Here is a 19,450-nt window from a genome sequence, read left to right on the forward strand (position 1 = left end):
CGAAAAACTTACGTAAATATTCGCGCACGTCTTCATCGTCTTCCATTCGCTGCAGCGTTAACTGTTTCAACAGGGTGGCCTTTCTCGCGGGGCCTCTTGATTGATAAATCGATGAGAGTTTGTTCCACACTTCTCTCGCCGTATTACAGCCCTTCACCTGTTTCAATTCAGTCGGGCTTATCGAGAGAATTATGTCTGATTTAGCTTTTTGGTCTGCTGTCTCCCATCTCTTTACTTCCGCTGCAGAAGCTGCGTTTCCTGCGATGAGTTCGGGTTTTACGTCATCTCCGTTCACGTAATTCCATGCGTCGTTTTTTACGAGAAGAGCTTCCATCTGGATCTTCCACGTGTCGAAGTTTTCTTTATTCAGAAGTTCGATCCTTACTGACGACGACGCCATGTTTTCTTCCTCGTGTATCGATCACGTATCACTCGCGATAATTAATATACTTTCAACGGCTATACGCCTGGGCCCATAACCTGTTACGGGAAATAGGAAGGCCGTCGAGTGGTAAGCGAGTGATGACTCGGTGGTAATGATAACACTACTTATATTTCGTTAGAATACAGAGAGCTAACCGGACAACGTATCGTGAACACGGACTTGGACAGACAGACCACAGACTCGAGAAGAACATTAAGTCAGACATTAGATAGATAGGCAACTCTATGAGATAATGGTTCTCCAGATGTCGCGCTGTGAATCGCCACCAATCCGAATTCAGCTCGAACAATATATATATATAATATATTTATATAATAATTTTTTTTTCAGCGGCGGCGGAATTGGCGGGTGATAATTTATCGAAATAAACAAAAATAGCAAACAATAAATACTCAGCACTTGTTTTCAAAATACGATCATTTCATTAGTATTACTAATAATGTCTTTTCTTTCACAAAAGAAATTAAAATTTATCTTAAAATGTTATTCCTAACCATCATACGTAACAAAAATAAAATGTAATTCAACTGTATAACCATCAAATATCAGACTTCTTTCTCTCTTACTTATTAAACATTTCTTCACATATTAAGTTGTATAAATAATATAAATAATATAACTTATACTTAATGTAAAACTTATTTTACTGACTTTAAATACATATCTTTTATTAATTTGAAATTACCGTAAATAAATAATATTTTATTAGATTTTGATAGTGCAAACCTGCAGAAGAAAACTGCATTCAGATGCAAAATTTGTAATCGGTATGGCATAAATGCAGCATACCAATTTGTACAAATTTGGCAGTGACAACTTCATTTTATTATAGAGGATCTTCGATAAAATAGATTCTGACATATGTAAATACTTTTTAACTTCGACAAGAATAGGATCTTCAGGAGAAATAATGCTTGTATGTTTCGCAGCCAACTCCAATCGTAATTTTTTAACTCCAAGAAGCTCACATGACTTATTAGGATAATCTGCTTCTTTATTAGATACCTATTATGAAAAAGTAAAACTAAACATGAGAATTTATAACTTATGTATATCATAAAAATAATAATCTTATATTTGGTGATTAATATAGAAGCTGTTGCAAATATAAACTATGTAAGACTTATATATACTAGGCTTAATTACAATATTAAGCCTAGATTTTGTAAATCTAGATACTGTAAATTACCTAGACTAGGTATTGCTTAGATATATAGTTTATAAAAACTGCAATAAAAGTTATATATAGCTTAATGGAGAAAATTCATATACACTAATTTTTTCATTGTATTAAAAGTATAAATTAATTTTATATGGATATATATTATTAAAAAATATATTTAATTATATTTCTCATTTTATATCTAAAAACAATGTCACTCAATTGGACAATAAGTTTTACTAGAACAAAAATATTTGTTAAAATATGATCTAATCTAAAACGTCGCTTAAGTGCCCATCTACAATAGATGTTTTAAGCCCTAGGCCCTAAAAATTGACCAATCACAGTTAATTATTCTCTTCAAATTCAATTGTAATTGAACAAATTTTTAAGGCTTAGGGCTTAAAACACCTTGTAGATGGGCACTAATGTTAATAAATAAAATATAAAAATAACCATTTTGTGGATCATATATATTAAAAATTCCTTAAGAGATTGCTGCTTGTCTGCGAGATATTCAGCAACACCTCTAACACTTTAAAGAGTCGGATCCAGAAGTGCTCCGCAAACATGAGTTTCATGAATTTAAAATCGCTTTTTTATATTTTGTAAAATAGTTTCTTTAAGTTGTTTTACTACGAATGAATCGTATTCATTTATACACATATTACTCTCAACTTCTGCCTTGAAAATATTAAAGAAGTAATTGATACAACAGCATCTATTAACTCAGCTTTTTAAATTTGGCGGCGCAGTGGTTACAAAACGCTACGCTAGTACGCTACTGCTGTTCATGGAGCTCGCATTCGCTAGCGCTATCATGGCTCCATGAACGGAATTAATAGCGTTAGCGTTGGTAGCGCGGTAGCGAGCTCCCCGAACGCACCCATAGGGTGCATTCGGGGAGACGCTATTAACGCTATAAACGCAAACGCTATGAACTTCGTTCGAAGAGCCAATAGCGCAACAGCGATAGCAAGCTGCCCGAACGCAGCTTAAGCGCCAATAGTATTTCGTGCCTCACCTCGAAAATAATAGCGAAAATAGCGCGAGTGATGACGTCACGCTGCCTTTACAGTGACGTCATCATCGTATATCACAGCGCCACAAAGCGTCTCCTCGAACAGTTTTGGACGATAATTGTGCTAATAGCGTGCTCCCCGAATGCACCCATAGTCTACATATGTCAACCAACGCAAATATATAATTTTTCAAAAATCATCTTAAGAAACAAATTCAGTTTAAAAAGAGTAATAAAATTTTGAATTGGATATATGATATAATATTTCTTATAATGTCGGGTGAATGTCAGAAACCAGTGTCGGCTCATTACGAAATTTTGTGTTCGTAAATATATTTATGAAAAAAGTATATTTATAAAGGCCTATCTACATAAGACGCAGAACGCGAGTCGCAAGACACACGCACAGTCTTCATGTCAATCTAACCTCTATACACAAAGAGGTTAGATTGACATGTAGACTGTGTGTGTGCTTGCGACTCGCGTTCTGCGTCTTATGTAGATAGGCCTTAAAGTTAAAACATCCTTATCAAATCCACTTTATTCTATGCAGAAATTCTTTTGCGCGCGCAATGGAACTAAACTCTCAATCATGCAGTGATTCAGTGCTGTACCATGCAGCTATATCTTTTGGATCTCTCAACCATAATAGTTGTGCTGCAGACCACATAAGAGGGATAGCAATAATCCTTTGGTTGAGGCAACCATATACGAGGGTATTATAACCGAATGTTACGTATCGTAAGAACTACGGTTATGACAACTGTATAAATGGGCATATCTTAACAGCTACATTCAATGTAATATCAATTTAACTTGAATTCACATACATTTCTCTTTTAATCATAGAGAACATTGTTGTAACAACCGTAACAATTTTCTCCGTGCATATAATGTTAAATATAAATGAAAAGAATATTTTTTTTAACAAAATTACATTATTTTTATGTTGATCTTACGATTAAATATAAAATGTGTTATTTTAACATTTGATTTACTTAAATATGAATTTAACATAAATCAGATAACATAATCAAAATTAGTTAAATTGACACATAAGTATATGTTACATTTTTAATACAAAAATTTTAACAAGAACTTTCTTTAACAACAATACACAAAATTTTTTTACTGTGTAGTTCATCTTTTCTCCTTTTCTCTCCAATGTGAAAAGAAAAAGAGGAGAGATTAACCGTGAAAGAAGTTCAGTTAGGGAGAATAAGGAGAATTGATGCGCTATTCCGACACACACCAAATCAACAGGATTGGTGGCGGGTCTCTGTAACTTTTTAATGACAGTTTCATTGTGCAGTTTTTTTACCATATAATGGGAGCTTTCCAGCAAACGACACCAGTCGACACAAACATTCTATTTTTCTTTTCTACAATGAGTAACAAAGACAAAACGACACTTGTGTCGACTTGTGTCGCTTGCTGGAAAGTTCCCAATATCAAAGCTGCGTTCGAAAACGTCACCCGGGTACACAAAGATATACTCCCTTCTCCTTCTAACTCGCTGAGATAGAAAGAGAAGGGAGTATACTCGTGTACACTCAGGTGACGTTTCCGAACGCAGCCCTGGCGTAACGACAACGTCACAAAAACTTAAGAGTCACCGCACAAGACTCTCGTATGGTCACGTAGCGTAACGTAACGTGAGCCAAACGCACAAGAAACGTATTGGTTACGGCCGTTACGGCATTATACGTTTCTTGTGCGTTGATTTACGTTACGTTACCATGCGAGAGCTTGTGCGGAGGCTCTAACCAATACGTTTCTTGTGCGTTAACTCACGTTACGTTACGCTACGTGACCATACGAGTCTTGTGCGGTAGCTCTAAGGAAGGTACAATGGTTGCTCAAATCAATATGTTAAGAATTAGTTCAAATTTATGGAGGATATTTGTCTACGGGAATCTGTCCTAGTATGTTAAATTTATTGTCAAAATGCTTCTTTCTAATGATATGTATACTTACGATGCCAATGAACGTAATGGGTAATCAATTTTTGGAGAACACCGTTAACGAAAACAAATCGCATCTGGGGAGAGAATGAGGTGATGATCGCGGGATTAAATAATTGCGGCGCTGTTATCGCATAGTTATATATGGCCACAGTATATATGATATGGCCTAGTTATAGATATATTGTACGTCTGTGATCTGGTGGCGCTACGATCTCATTCCGACATTCCGATATGCGGTAGGTAGTTTAAGCGTCGCGTCGCATCGCGTCATCGTCACTCACGAATTCTTCAACCGCGATAATCCTGCTAAAATTTTTGATCTCAGGGAATCTATCTCGCCACCAGTGTCTGCCACGGTAACCCCCACGGTTACCCCCCGCCCCTTCTCTCTCTTTCTCACTCGTGATTATTTATATAGACAACGGTTAATGACCGATCACTTGACGGGTGACGCATCTTTTGTTTGTAAAAATGGCGCCTGATCCCTAGGATTGATTGGACCACGGTCAAGTTGAAAATGTCAATCCAAACTCGGGAGAGTGTAATCTAAACTCGGGAAAGTGTAATTGTGTATATAACGTGTTCCTGTATGTGAGTGTTCACGGTATTGTGAACTTTATTCGATCCGTAGTTGCGTTAGGTCCAAGGAATCGTGAGAATCGGTTCCCCATGCGGGAATCGTCTAATCCAAAAAGTGCCAAACATCGCTCGCGTCTCCGCCGGATTATTCTCCATATTGGAGAGAACATTTTTCGCGAGCGACTGACGATGGACTCGAGAGCGTCTCGTGGCCGCAAAAATCAGCGGTATCAATCGTCCCGCGCCTTGTTCACGAGCGACGTTAATTTCTGCCTTGTCCCTGGCTCTTAGGGAATATTCCCCGAACAACAACAACCTCGTGTTTATACCAGAAGATCGCGGACGAGAAGAGGAAGTTTCGTCACTGCGCACTGCGCTCCGCCCTAGAAATATTGAAGAAAGGTCGCTATCGTCCGGAGCGATCGCGATGGGTAAATATTGCACTTCTTTGCCGGTTGTTTTGAAAAAATTTGCGGTTAGTTTTTGTGTAAAGTAATCAACACATGTGTAGATTTAACATATGTCTGCTATGTTAATTAAACTGAACAAATATAAAATGTAAAATTATTGAAATAATTCAAAAAAATATGTTAAAGTAACACAATTTGAACGTATTTATTAAATGTGTAAAAATGTATACAAGAAAAATAATAAAAAAAAGAATTAGAAAATAATTAAAAGGATAATTTTTGCACCCGGGAAAAAATGGAGGAGATCTGACCATGTCTGATTTGATAAAATGAGATACAATGAGATCTGAAATTCAAGTAAAGTCAGATCTGATTGGATACAATTTTATCTCGCCAGATCTGCATGGCCATATTTAATCACATGCAGCCAGATATGCTGAACTATAATCCGATCTCACCAGATCTGACCATTGCTGCCGTTCGATATTGAATCGCAGATCCAATCGGATCTCTTCCGATCTAATCGGACATTATCTGATTGCTTCAGATCTCCTGAAGTACGAGCAGACATTATGCCTCAGATCTTGTCGGTTCTGAGCAGACCTAGCCAGACATGTCTTGATCTCACCAGATAAGACCAATCTTGGCTTACAAAGTTGTGTTGCTGATTCAATCAGATCTCTTCCGATCTTGCCGGATCTGAGCAGACCTAGTCAGACATATCTTGATCTCACCAGATAAGTCCAATCTTGGCTTACAAAGTTGTGTTGCTGATCCAATCAGATCTCTTCCGATCTTGCCGGATCTGAGCAGATCTCGCTAGTATAGAACTTATAAAAATTTCGTTCTCAAATCGTCCATTATTAAGTTTTACACGCAATGTTGAACATTATATCAAATATAATATTAACTCGATAAAGGGGAACCTTTTAAATGATTTTTGGTCAAAAAATCAATTAATTTTTATATTAAAAACAGTTTTCTCAATTTTGAAACATTAACATATATAATAAACATAGTCTCTTCCAATTTAATAATAATTGTTAATTTCGACACCATATTTAGAATTTATTATAAATATTCCATTAAAAAAGTACCGTGCAAAATTAATTAATAATAGGTAAATATAAAAGATTAATGTGTATATGTATATATAAAACATAAATCTTTTAAATTATTTTGCAAACATACTTTATAATTTAAACTGATAAAATAATATAATCACATATAAACTTATATAGTCATATAAGATTATATATGATCAGATCATAATGCTGCATCTCAAAGTATCCGATAGATGGCATCCGACGGAATCTGATTCTCGTATTTAAAATTTGATGAACAGTGGTATAAGAACGGTATCAGACACGGCAGTGTCGTGCTAAGTTGCGCCAAGTTATGTAAATCGTGGAACGGCACAACTTTTGTATCGTGGAGTCTACTTTTAAAATAAAGTGGCACATTTAAAAAATAACATTTGAAAACAACAATTTTCTGCAGTGGATGGACACCGGATCGGATCAGATCTACTCATGTCTGATTGGATCTGAGCAGATATAATAGATTATTCTCGTTACATATCTGACTCTATCCTCTAGGATCGGATCAGATCTACTCATGTCTGATTCGATCTGATCAGATAGGGCCAATATTTTGATCAAACCAGATCTGAGTGGATTGGATCTGATGAGATCTGCTCAAATCTGTTCAGATCTCTTCCATTTTTTCCCGGACATTGTCTTTTTACAAAAAAATAAAGTCTGAACAAATGTGAAAAATGTGCTTATATATAATTACATATAATCATATTTTATATACAATTATTACATTTATATGATTATATATGATTATATATAGGCAAATAAATGAACAATGCAAAAACAATAAAAAGCAATGCAAAAATTATCCTTTCAATTATTTTCTAATTCTTTTTCTTATTATTTTTCTTGTACATACAAACAAAAATTACAGAGAAGAAAAAAAATGCATATATGGAAATATATGGACATATTTTATATAATATTTTATATAATATGATATGTGATTATATATATTTATATATGTTTTTATATGCAAAATTTTTTACCGGGAGAGAATGAGGTGATGATCGCAGAATTAAATAACGGGGCTTTTATCGCACAGTTATAGATATGGTATAATCGTTCTAGTAGACTTGGCAACGCTACGATCCTTACTTCCGGTCTACCACGGTAGTTTGAGTGTCGCGTCGCGTCGCGTCGCGTCATCGTCACTTGCGAATCCTTCAACCGCGATAATCCCGCTAAGATTTATGATCTCAGGGAATTTATCTCGCCACCAATATCTGCCGCGGTAACCCCCACGGTCATCCCCGCCCCTTCTCTTTCTTTCTCACTCGTGACTATCTATAGACAACGGTTATGACCGAACACTCGTCCGACGCATCTTTTCTTTGTAAAAATGGCGCCTGATCTAGGATCGATTTGACCATAATTAAGTCAAAATGGTCAATCCAAACTCGGAAGAGTGTAATCTAAACTCGGGAAAGTGTAATTGTGTGTGTATGTAACGTGTACCTGTATGTGAGTGACATCCCTCCGCGATGTTGTAAACTCGGGTCGACCCATAGATGCATTAGGCCCAAGAAATCGTGTGAATCGCTTTTTCATGTGGGAATCGTCTGATGCAAAAAGTGCCATTGTAATAAATGTTTCGAATGATGTACGTAGTTCAGACATTGTTTATAAGTAATGTCCTCAATATCGTTACTTTTCATTGCGTCAAGTACAAGTTTTCGAAAATTTCAGGACAGTTGTTACAATTTCCAAGAAATAGTTATTTGTGCAACCCGCACGTGTTACACACCCTATTTTATATTATACAAAGTGCGTGGAAAGTGGCCCATTATTGCGCGCGCGTCATCTGTGCGACGGATGGCCAATTCCACACACGAGTCGAAACAGTGCAGTAATGTTACATTACCGCACTGTTTCGACTCGTGTATGGAATTGGCTATTTGTCGCACAGATGGCGCGCGCGTAATGGGCCACTTAGGGTGCTGTCACATGGCAGTCAGAAATTCGGAAAACGGAATCTCGGAAAAGTAACGGAGAGGGGGTCAACCAATCAGAGTCAGCTCGATCGGTGCGATTTTTCAAGGGCCGGGCTTCCCATGGAACGACTTTTACGGAAAACTAAATGGCATTCTAACCTTAACATATTTTTAAATTAAAGAAATTTCTATATAATTTTAGAGTATAATAAAAAATACGTCGAAGCTTTATTTTTTAATAGACTCTACTACTACGGTATTTTTTTTCTACTAAAACAATAAAAATAATTTTTACTTATTCCAAAAATATCAGTCCATGGGAGCCCAGTCACAAAAATTTTGGACTGACAAGTCCGCAATTTTTGCATGTCTGACAGTATGTACCGGGTGGTAAAAAATTATATGTCATGGCTTTGACAGATGATTCTCCAGATCGAGATCGGTAAAGATCTGAAAAAAGTTGCATCCGCAAAATTGATCTTGACCTTGAAATTTAAGGTCAAACTTTTTTATTGGCTTAAAAAATTCTGCTCATCAAGAGGAACAAAAGTCTTAAAGAGACCATAGGTCGCAAATAAACCCTTCAACCCAAAAGAAAATCATAAAGTTGAAAAAATTGGGATATGTGATTTTGTCGCGAATATTGATAAAAGAAGTTCTGTCTTTCTCTATCGACAAACTGACAAATCAATTCATGCTTTTCTTTTCCCTCAGGAACAGAGAAAACTCATGTTCCTCTACCAACATAAGCAGTTATCTATGTTAATATGTCTATGGTTTAAATCGATTTATCATTTATATCAATTATATTAATATATGTGGCGGCTGGCCCTATCGCGCCTAAGGGCCTTGGCACATAGAAAAACTTAAGCAGTAAGCAAATCAGCCAATCACAGTCAAGAACTTAAGGCACGGCCCTAAGCGGTAGCGAATCCATACTGTTGATTTCTTACTGCTTAAGTTTTACTGCTTAAGTTTTTCTATGTGCCAAGGCCCTTAGGCGCGATAGGGCCAGCCGCCACATATATTAATATAATTGATATAAATGATAAATCGATTTAAACCATAGACATATTAACATAGACTGCTTATGTTGGTAGCGGAACATGAGTTTTCTCTGTTCCTGAGGGAAAAGAAAAGCATGAATTGATTTGTCAGTTTGTCGATAGAGAAAGACAGAACTTCTTTTATCAATATTCGCGACAAAATCACATATCCCAATTTTTTCAACTTTATGATTTTCTTTTGGGTTGAAGGGTTTATTTGCGACCTATGGTCTCTTTAAGACTTTTGTTCCTCTTGATGAGCAGAATTTTTTAAGCCAATAAAAAAGTTTGACCTTAAATTTCAAGGTCAAGATCAATTTTGCGGATGCAACTTTTTTCAGATCTTTACCGATCTCGATCTGGAGAATCATCTGTCAAAGCCATGACATATAATTTTTTACCACCCGGTACATTAACTATTTATGTATTAAAAATTTGTGTATTTATATTGTTTGGCGCTCACCAAACTGTAGATAGAGGCATGTATCATACTTAATTGTTTAGTCTCGTTACTCGTTGTACATGGTATTCTTGCGTACCTAGTCTTAAGTATTTCGGTGACTCGCGCGAAACGTCGGCGGATCGCGATCAACGCGGGATCGATAATTGCGCGACTCACCAATCGGTGCTGCCCTCGCTCACCCCACGAGGGCACCCGCCTGAAGAACAAGTACTCGCTCGCGACACTGTTCCAGCGCCGCGAGCTCTCGGCACTCATCGTTACGACGTCTCGGAGCACAGAGAGATTTCGGAGCAGAGAGAGATTGCGGAGCAGAGAGACTTGCTCTAATATCCGGAGTCGCGAGATAGTGCGATCGCCTACTTTCTCGGCCTGCTTGTGTGCTGCTTTTGCCTGCTTACTGCTTGCTGCCTGCCTTAAATTACTGCTGACTGCCTCGCTTTCGCTTTGCTTGCTGCCCTGCTTGCGTTGCTGCACGAGCCCGATCGCGACCGAGACGAAGCCTCCAGGAGTCGACGGCACAACGAACGGTGAGTCGCCTTTGCATAAATTAACTTTCGCTTTGGGGAGACTTTACACATCTCCCCTGGTCCTTCGAGCTTCGCTTTATCGCAAATCCGGGTACGGCTCTACCGCCCCCCGAGCATATATTATTTTGTAGAGATAGAGATCATGAAATGGAAAAAAATTAAAATACTTTTAATGAAAGAAGTTATTAAATGCATTTAATAACTTCTGACCCCCTTTCCGTTACTTTTCCGAGATTCCGTTTTTCGAATTTCTGACTGCCATGTAACAGCACCCTTAGAGTTCCTCTAGTAAGAGTTAGGACACCGTCCGCCATTAATGGGGAATTATGCGAACGATCGAGAGAGACAGCCTGAGACAGCCTCCCCACTCGTACTTTTCATGGGTCTTTGTCTCACTCCCACTTATAGCTTTGTCTCACTCCCACTAACGTCTTCCCCATTAATGGCAGAACCAATCAGGAGTCAGACCGGGGTGTCCTAACTCTTACTAGAGGAACTCTAGAGTCACTTTCCACGCACGTGTGATATAAAAACATTTTTCAGAAGACTTTTTGCAAATCATCAAGTTTTGGCAGTTGTTCTAAAGAATGTTCCAACTGACTTGTCAGTCTTTTTAACCCTTAACTACACTAGCGGGGTACAAACGTACCTCACTGTACACAATTACGCAAATATTTCTTGCGTGGCACAAGCGTGTATTCTCAGTGCCGATCCGCATCTCACACCAGAACGCCGCGTTAAAATTTGGGGTACAAAACTACTCCGCGTATGTAGTAGTAGTGTAGGCCAGGTACCAACGACATTTCTTATCAACTAAACAATTTAATCGAGGACTATATTATTACAGAATAAATGTATTCAGTTTTAACGAGCTTCTCGTGTTAATTGGCCTATGTATTATTAGAAAGTATGATATGATTTTTATCAATAATATGCGCGGCTTCATACTCTGGCGTGGTAACATGGTCGATGATAGATAGTCGATCGATACTTTCGTCAAAAAGTCATCCAACTGTCGTTTGACTTTTTAGTCGAGTCGATATCAAGCCGACAAGTATGCGCGCTCTCATAATAACTGTAAGCTTTTTAATGATCGACTAAACTATCAATCGACAAAAAGTCCATAGTCTGCACCAAGCCTGAGGTTACTACACTGAAGAAAAAATATATATATATATATATATATATATATATATATATATATATATATATATATATATATATATATATATATATATACTGGGACAAAAACCGAGATCGCTGGTGTTCACCATATGGGGTTTGGGCTGGGCGTTGATGAGTGAGTGAGTGAGTGAGTCAGTCAGGACATCTTCCTATATATATATATATATATATATATATATATATATATATATATTTATATATATAATTATATATAATGCAATTATATATGAATTTTGTCTCTATATGATCATATATAATTACACGTAGGGTTGTGTGGGGTGATGTGCAACGTTTCCGATTCCTGGTCTGCATGTCGACATTTGACAGAACCGCATACTGCCATCTATTTGTGTCAATAGTACCTTGTTTTAGATAAATAACTCGCGAGATGGCACGCACCCTGGTTTGCTGTACGAAAAGCGAGTTAAATTTCTCGAGCTCAATGTAATCTTCGCTTTTCACATTCATAGTGATTTCGTGAATTGGTTTTAGTCATCTTATAGGTAAATATTTTTATATTGTTAGTTTTTTAAGTACTTTTGATAATTCAAAGCGATTTTGTGATTTTCTTACGTTGTGTTGGTGTCACGCCAGTCTGCGCAAAATAGCGCGCGTGTTTGGGGTGATGTGCAACACTCATTTTTCGCTAGTTTATCGCTATTTTACGATTGAACATGTGTATATGAAGTGTTTTAATGCATTTTTCAATGTGTTTAGTTATTATGCCACGAAAGTATAAAAATAAGGGTATCGCTGTTCCGGTCAATTGCGAGCTAATTTGGGCAGCAATAAAATTGCTGAAAGGCGATCATTCGGTTGCGTTTTTTTTTCATTATATTAATTTTTAAGCGATAAATAAATAAGAAATCAAATAAAAAATGAATTTCTTTTTTGTAAAATTTTCATTTGTCAGAGGTCGATTACAATACAGTGAAATTTTTTGTTTACCAGATTTCGATTAATTTGTATTTAAGAAGCCCAAATTTAACATTTAAGTCGATATTCATGCATTTTTTACCTTAATTTTACCTGTGTTGCACATCACTCCAAGAAAATTTGAAAATGCTAAAACAGACGTTTTTTTGAAAACTCGAAAACTTTTTAGGAAAAATTTAAAATTTTGAAAATCTAATTACGCAGAATTGTAGTATTTTCCTTCCTCTACATTATACAGCCATGATATATTCAAGAATTTGATTTTTGGATATGTTTTCCGAGCAACGAGTGAACGTGTTGCACACACCCCACACAACCCTAATCATATATAAACATATATAATGAGATTATATATATGTAAATAGATATAATATTGTAATATACAACCATATATAGTCAACATATATTGAAAAAGAACTGTTAACTTTGATAATAAAGCATTTATAAATTAAGATTTATATTTTTTCAAAAACTATACAATCAAAAGTGAAATGATTTATCCCATATATTATAACTTTGGCACTGCTTGACGTGAGACATTTTTATACCGCACTGTCTGTCAAATTTTAAATACGAGAAACGAATTTTATCGAATGCCATTTATTGGATAATCCGAATTTAAAGTTTATATATAATTATATATAATCATATATAATTTACATGGATAAATGGTTCTTATATACAATTTATATATAAATTATATAAACTTATATATAATATATCCAATGTATATAAAACATTTATATATATTTAAATATATTTTAATCGCCTGTATAATTATATATAATCATATATAATCATATAGGGTTATATATACTTCCATATGAATCTTATATGTACCCATACATGAATGCATATGATCTATTGTTCATATCTAGTTATATTTAGAATTATATATACCCATATATAATAATATATGGACCCATATATAATTTTATATAAAGCACCAAATTTCATATATAATCACATATAATCATATATTTATATATAGTTATATATAATTATATATGATCTTTTTTTTCTGGGATTAGTTTTTTTAATTTAATGTTTAGTTAAACTAACTAAAATGTTTAGTTGAACGTATCGGACAAAATATTTTTTCGGATTAAATTTTTTTTTAGTGATAGGAGAGACCGGGGGTAGTTGTCACAAAGCTTATATCTCACTTAATAGATTAAGTGGAATATTCTTCTTTATAGTGTTGGTTGTGCTCCTATCGTGTTAGTCGGGTGTACGAAATAGCTCGTTTCAAAAACATTGCATGTGATATTTACGAGCACTTTTTAAAAATTGGAGGTCGTGAATAAATTTTTCTTGCTTCTATTTTTGTTGTTCCGTTGGTTTTTGGAATTACTAGTTGTAATTTCCTTTTTGGTCATAAAAAATATTATAGTTTTAGATAATTTTTCCTGTATAAATAATTTGATATTGAATAAATTATATACTTACCAGCAAACCTTATAAATAATGATATTTTCCAAACAGTTTACGATATATTATAGACTAAAGTCGGAAAAAAATATTTTTATAATTTTTCAAAATTTGAAAAAAATTGACAAAAAATATAGATTTCCATCATCGGACCAAACTTAAAATGTCGGTAAGGTAAATGTACCAATGCCTGGACACGTACCTATGTCTGGACATCTTTATTATTTTTCAATCCTTGAATAAGTATAACGCGAATTAAAATCAAAAGTAAAAATATTTTTCTTGTATTTTGAAACTGTAGCTATAATATCCAAATTTATTTCTATAAATTAATATTTTTTTGTAGAATAAAAAATACTTAATTTTTTTGGTGTAACGGATATAACTAACTTATTTTGTTGACTCTTTTGACATTCGCACTAAGGAAATATATAAGAAAGTAAGAACAGGTAATCACACACACACACACACACACACACACACACACACACACACACACACACACACACACACACACACACACACACACACACACACACACACACACACACACACACACACACACACACACACACACACACACACACGCGCGCGCGCGCGCGCGCGCGCGCACACATACGGACATTTTTTTAATGCCAGTTTTAGAACATTTTGTACACATATTGGCATAAAAAACTAAAGGAACATTTTTTTCTTCGGCCTTTTCTGCTTCTATTTTATATATAATTCTTTAAAGTTTGGTTGATTAGACCCAGCTTTATACGCGATTAAAGGTCTACCTACATACGAGGTTTACGAAAACAAAGCTTCTTTTATGAGGAAGCAAAAATCGTAATTACCTAATTTTTTTCCGGCATTTAGTATAGAGACGAAATTAGCAATACTTTTTTTGGATTTGCCGAAAGTAGGTACTTTTAAATTAATTATTTTGGGTACTAACAATTGATTATATAGGCGATTTGGCTTTGTTTCCAGGTAAAGGGAGATTTAACGATTAATGTCAAATTTTGGAGCTCTTACATCATTTCATACGGTCTCCATGTACGAAAAAGTGAGTAGAGGACGAAATTTGGTCTCCTCTTACCTTAATAGCGAAAAAATTTTTATAAAAATATTATTATAATGTTTTTGAGACATAATAATTGGGTTTACATAATCTTTCACATAACGAATTTATTAGAAAAATTCTGCAAGGCAGACAGTTTTATTAGAAACAGAGAGTTATCATAACTTTCTCAGATTATTTGATTGCACCTAATTAATGTATGTAGGAAAATAGTCGAGAAAAATATGCAGCATCAAATATAGGGCGTGTACATTTGCCAAGAATTCGCAGAGATCTGGTTATTTGTTCTCGCTGTTACGTTCGTATACGAAAATATTTGCCTCTTTATGTGATCTGACGGAACAACTCGATTTCTTTTGCGCTACATGGAAAATATTTTTCAAATCCAAGTTTTCCTACATACCACCAGAGGAAAAATAAAAGCATTGCTTATCATCAGTGAGGAAAATCTCGTATCTTCTATGCTTGATTGTTATATGCTTGTTTTCGGAACCTAATTTATCTACTTTCGCCGCATTATGCGCGTAATTTTTATGCGTCAAGGTAATGTTAAATTTTATACAAGTCGCAATGAATTATAATTACAAATTTTCCGTTTATTAAATAAATTTCAAGTTTTTTTTTTTAGCAAAAACATTAGACTAAAGATTTTTTTATTTAGACTAAGAACTTTCTCTTTTATATATTGTTATTCTTTTAATATTAGACAAATAATAGTTAAATATTATGTTAAAATTCTCTGTTTAAGTTTCTTAAATATTAAATGAAAAATAACATTTGCTATTCATTCTCTATAAAAGTTAATTTGCGAGTGGCGATTTATTATTTTAGTTATTTAAAAAGAAAGTATGAAGTACATACTACAGGGTGATTCTGAACAACCCCGCGTCTTTGTAAAGACGTATTCGTGAATTAATTCTGAGACGATTTTTCTTCTACGAAAATTTTGTCCGAAGCTTACTTTTTGAATTATTGCAGAAAATATTTAGCCAATAACGGGGCGCGTACAGATGGTAGGCAGGGGCGGCGCAACTCACCGTCCGACGCGGGCGTTAACAGTAGGGCGCTCGCTGCGATCAGTTACACGCGCTGATCATGAGACACGGCAGTGTCTCGCGCCAAGTATAAGCGCATCGCGAGACTGCCATGTATCTTTACGCAAGAATACGACTTGCGAGTGCCTGAGTTTATGGAATCTCAATAATTGCTTATGCACATACACGGTCCCTCTCTTTCACTCACTCACTCACTCACTCACTCACTCACTCACTCACTTACCTTGTAGAGATTTGGATGTCTTCATACTGCTGTAGCTTGACGGATGAATAATTTCATCGTGGATCGCACCTCACGTTCTCATGTAACAAATCCACACCGAATAATAAGCCAGAGTATTTTGTGAGTGAGTGAGTGAGTGAGTGAGTGAGTGAGTGAGTGAAAGAGAGGGACCGTGTATGTGCATAAGCAATTATTGAGATATTCTATAAGCTCAGGCACTCGCAAGTCGTATTCTTGCGTAAAGATACATGGCAGTCTCGCGATGCGCTTATACTTGGCGCGAGACACTGCCGTGTCTCTTGATCAGCGCGTGTAGCTGATTGCAGCGAGCGCCCTACTTAACGCCCGCGTCGGACGGTGAGTTGCGCCGCCCCTGCCTACCATCTGTACGCGCCCCGTTATTGGCTAAATATTTTCTGCAATAATTCAAAAAGTAAGCTTTGGACAAAATTTTCGTAGAGGAAAAATCGTCTCAGAATTAATTCAAGAATACGTCTTTACAAGGACGCGAGGTTGTTCAAAATCACCCTGTATATTTATCATGTTTATTCTATATAGCGCATAGGCTAGTCTCTATTAATCTTCCCAGGTTGCAATCACCATGAATCACTTTGATTTGAGGTGCTATTAGTAGGATTTATTTTGCTTCGCAAAATTAATGGAGAATAAAGAGTTATTGAAAATATTATAAACAAAAAACGCAACTTTTTTGTTTTTTCTCAAATATCTCGAAAACTAGCAAAGTTGGGTAACAAACTATACGTACCTTTTGTGTAGAGCATAAACTTATCTACAATAATAATCCAAACAACATGCGCATTTATTGTCAAGTCAGTCGTTTAGCTTGCACGCGCCGTCGAACTCCGAAACTTGGATCTCTGATTTTTTTCAAATTTTTATCTTAAGTTGTATTCGAGATATATTATAGATATATTCAAAGTTTTTAAATTCATCTTCTCCGGAAAATATTCAAATAGCTGTAACTTCATTTCTATTTATCGGATCGTAAAAAAATCGGTCATGAAATTAATCAGATTGTACTTTTTGAAAAAAAAAATATATATATATATATATATTTCAGAATGCTATGTTTTAGTTTTCACAGTTAATTTTACGTTTAAAATCGTTGACTCGATAAAAAGTTAAATGATAGTTGGATGACTTTTTGACGAAAGATCAATCCATGGTGTAAGTAGCCTACAAATAATCGGCGCGCAGTTTATCAAGTTGGAATAGATGTATATGTATATTATATACATTGTAATTTACATGATTCACACATTTTTATTTCTTATAAGCGAACTTCACCGCCTACAAAATGGGTCGCCTCCTAATTGGTTTAACCGCCAAAGCTGCCGCCATTATGCGCAATCCTTCACCTGTCTACTTACACCATGGATCAATCGACTATCATCGACTATGTTACCACGCTAGAGTATGAAGCTGCACATATTATTGATAAAAATCGTATCATACTTTCTAATAATACATAGAACAATTAACACGAGAAGCTCGTTAAAACTGAATACACTTATTTTGTAATAATATAGTCGATTAAATTGTTTAGTTGATAAGAAATGTCGTTTTGGTACTGCTCGACATCGATTAAATAGTTTAGCCGATGTAAAGTCGATAGTGCGCCTAGTCTTTTTTCCGTCGCAGCGCCACAAGCAAAAATAAAGAAGGTCAGGTTATCCTTTTTTTTTATATTTCTGGTTTGATCTAGTTGAGGTTATGATAAATATTTGACGTAAATAAGCGATGGCACCAAAAAAGTAATTCAATCGTTGTTGCAACCCATTTGATATGAAAAATCATTTTAAATATAAAGATTTGCGACGAGTATCTGTGAAATCATCGGAAAAGTGGAAATTACAAAAAAATGGTTATTTATTATGTTCTAAGTATAGAAAAAAATAACTAATTACAGTGACTTTGTGTTTTTTTAGTAGATACCGCTTTAGATGGAAGGACGAAAATCTTTTTGCTAGTGCTAGTTTGTCAGTTAAATGCACTTAACAATCACAATTAAATGTTGAAATAACACTGCCAGTTTTTTACTGCAAAAAAACCGTTTTTTTAAATAAAATTCTGAAAAAGATATAGATTTATTTTTCTTGATATTCATCCTTAAAATCTACGCCGTTTAATATCTACGCCGTTTCGGTATTATTTAATACCTTTTGTCTTTATAACTTTAAATATCGAGGCGGACACGTCTTTGCGTAGTGGCGTAGTTGCTTAATAGAATTAACCAAATTGGTCAATTGCCGTATTGTTTAAATGTGATTGGTCAATTTTTAAGAACAAGCCTCAGTGTGCATCTAGTGCAAGCGCCCGAAATATCCATAACTACCGCCACTTTTTCATTATACTACATTTTGATTATTTACATCAATCTTTACATTCTTTACACAGAAAAAACCTTTTAGATGAATACAAAAACTGGAATCTAGAACAAATGACGTCAAATTTAGAAGAAAATACATATCTAAGTAAAGAATTTTTGATAGGGCCGGAGTAAAAAACTAATTTTTACTGAGTTTTTTACTTAAAATTTCTAGTTTTTTTAGGTACCTTTCATCTCTATGCACGATAACCATTGGAAAGTATTAATAAGTCTGCTTTTTTTATCAAAGATGATTCACAAGATCTTCTCAATATGATTTATAAATTAAAAGAAAAATTACACGATAAAAAAACAAGCAGCCTGAAAAATACTAATTCTTACATTGGAATCATCAAATTGGAGTAAGAATAAGATCATGACTATATTATGGAAGTCTAAGTATTTAGTAACTAGAACTAAATTACTTTTAGAAAAAGAAGGAATATTGTCGATGCCAGGGAAAAAATTGGGTATAAATTTGCATGAATGTTGTCATTTATTTAGAGCTATAATG

At 35.0% G+C, this 19,450-nt stretch overlaps 1 long non-coding RNA gene across 1 annotated transcript in view; it reads left to right on the forward strand.

The window, feature by feature from the left end:
• Nucleotides 1-19,450, forward strand: part of LOC139816686 (uncharacterized) — a 192,810-nt gene that overhangs the window by 168,520 nt on the left and 4,840 nt on the right. Inside the window, exons 3-5 of the long non-coding RNA XR_011733063.1 lie at nucleotides 15,179-15,254; nucleotides 18,497-19,042; nucleotides 19,121-19,406. This is a non-coding gene — a long non-coding RNA (uncharacterized lncRNA). The remainder of the gene's footprint in view (nucleotides 1-15,178; nucleotides 15,255-18,496; nucleotides 19,043-19,120; nucleotides 19,407-19,450) is intronic.

The sequence above is a fragment of the Temnothorax longispinosus genome, chromosome 7 (assembly GCF_030848805.1).
Source record: "Temnothorax longispinosus isolate EJ_2023e chromosome 7, Tlon_JGU_v1, whole genome shotgun sequence".
Classification (NCBI taxonomy): Eukaryota; Metazoa; Arthropoda; class Insecta; order Hymenoptera; family Formicidae; genus Temnothorax; species Temnothorax longispinosus.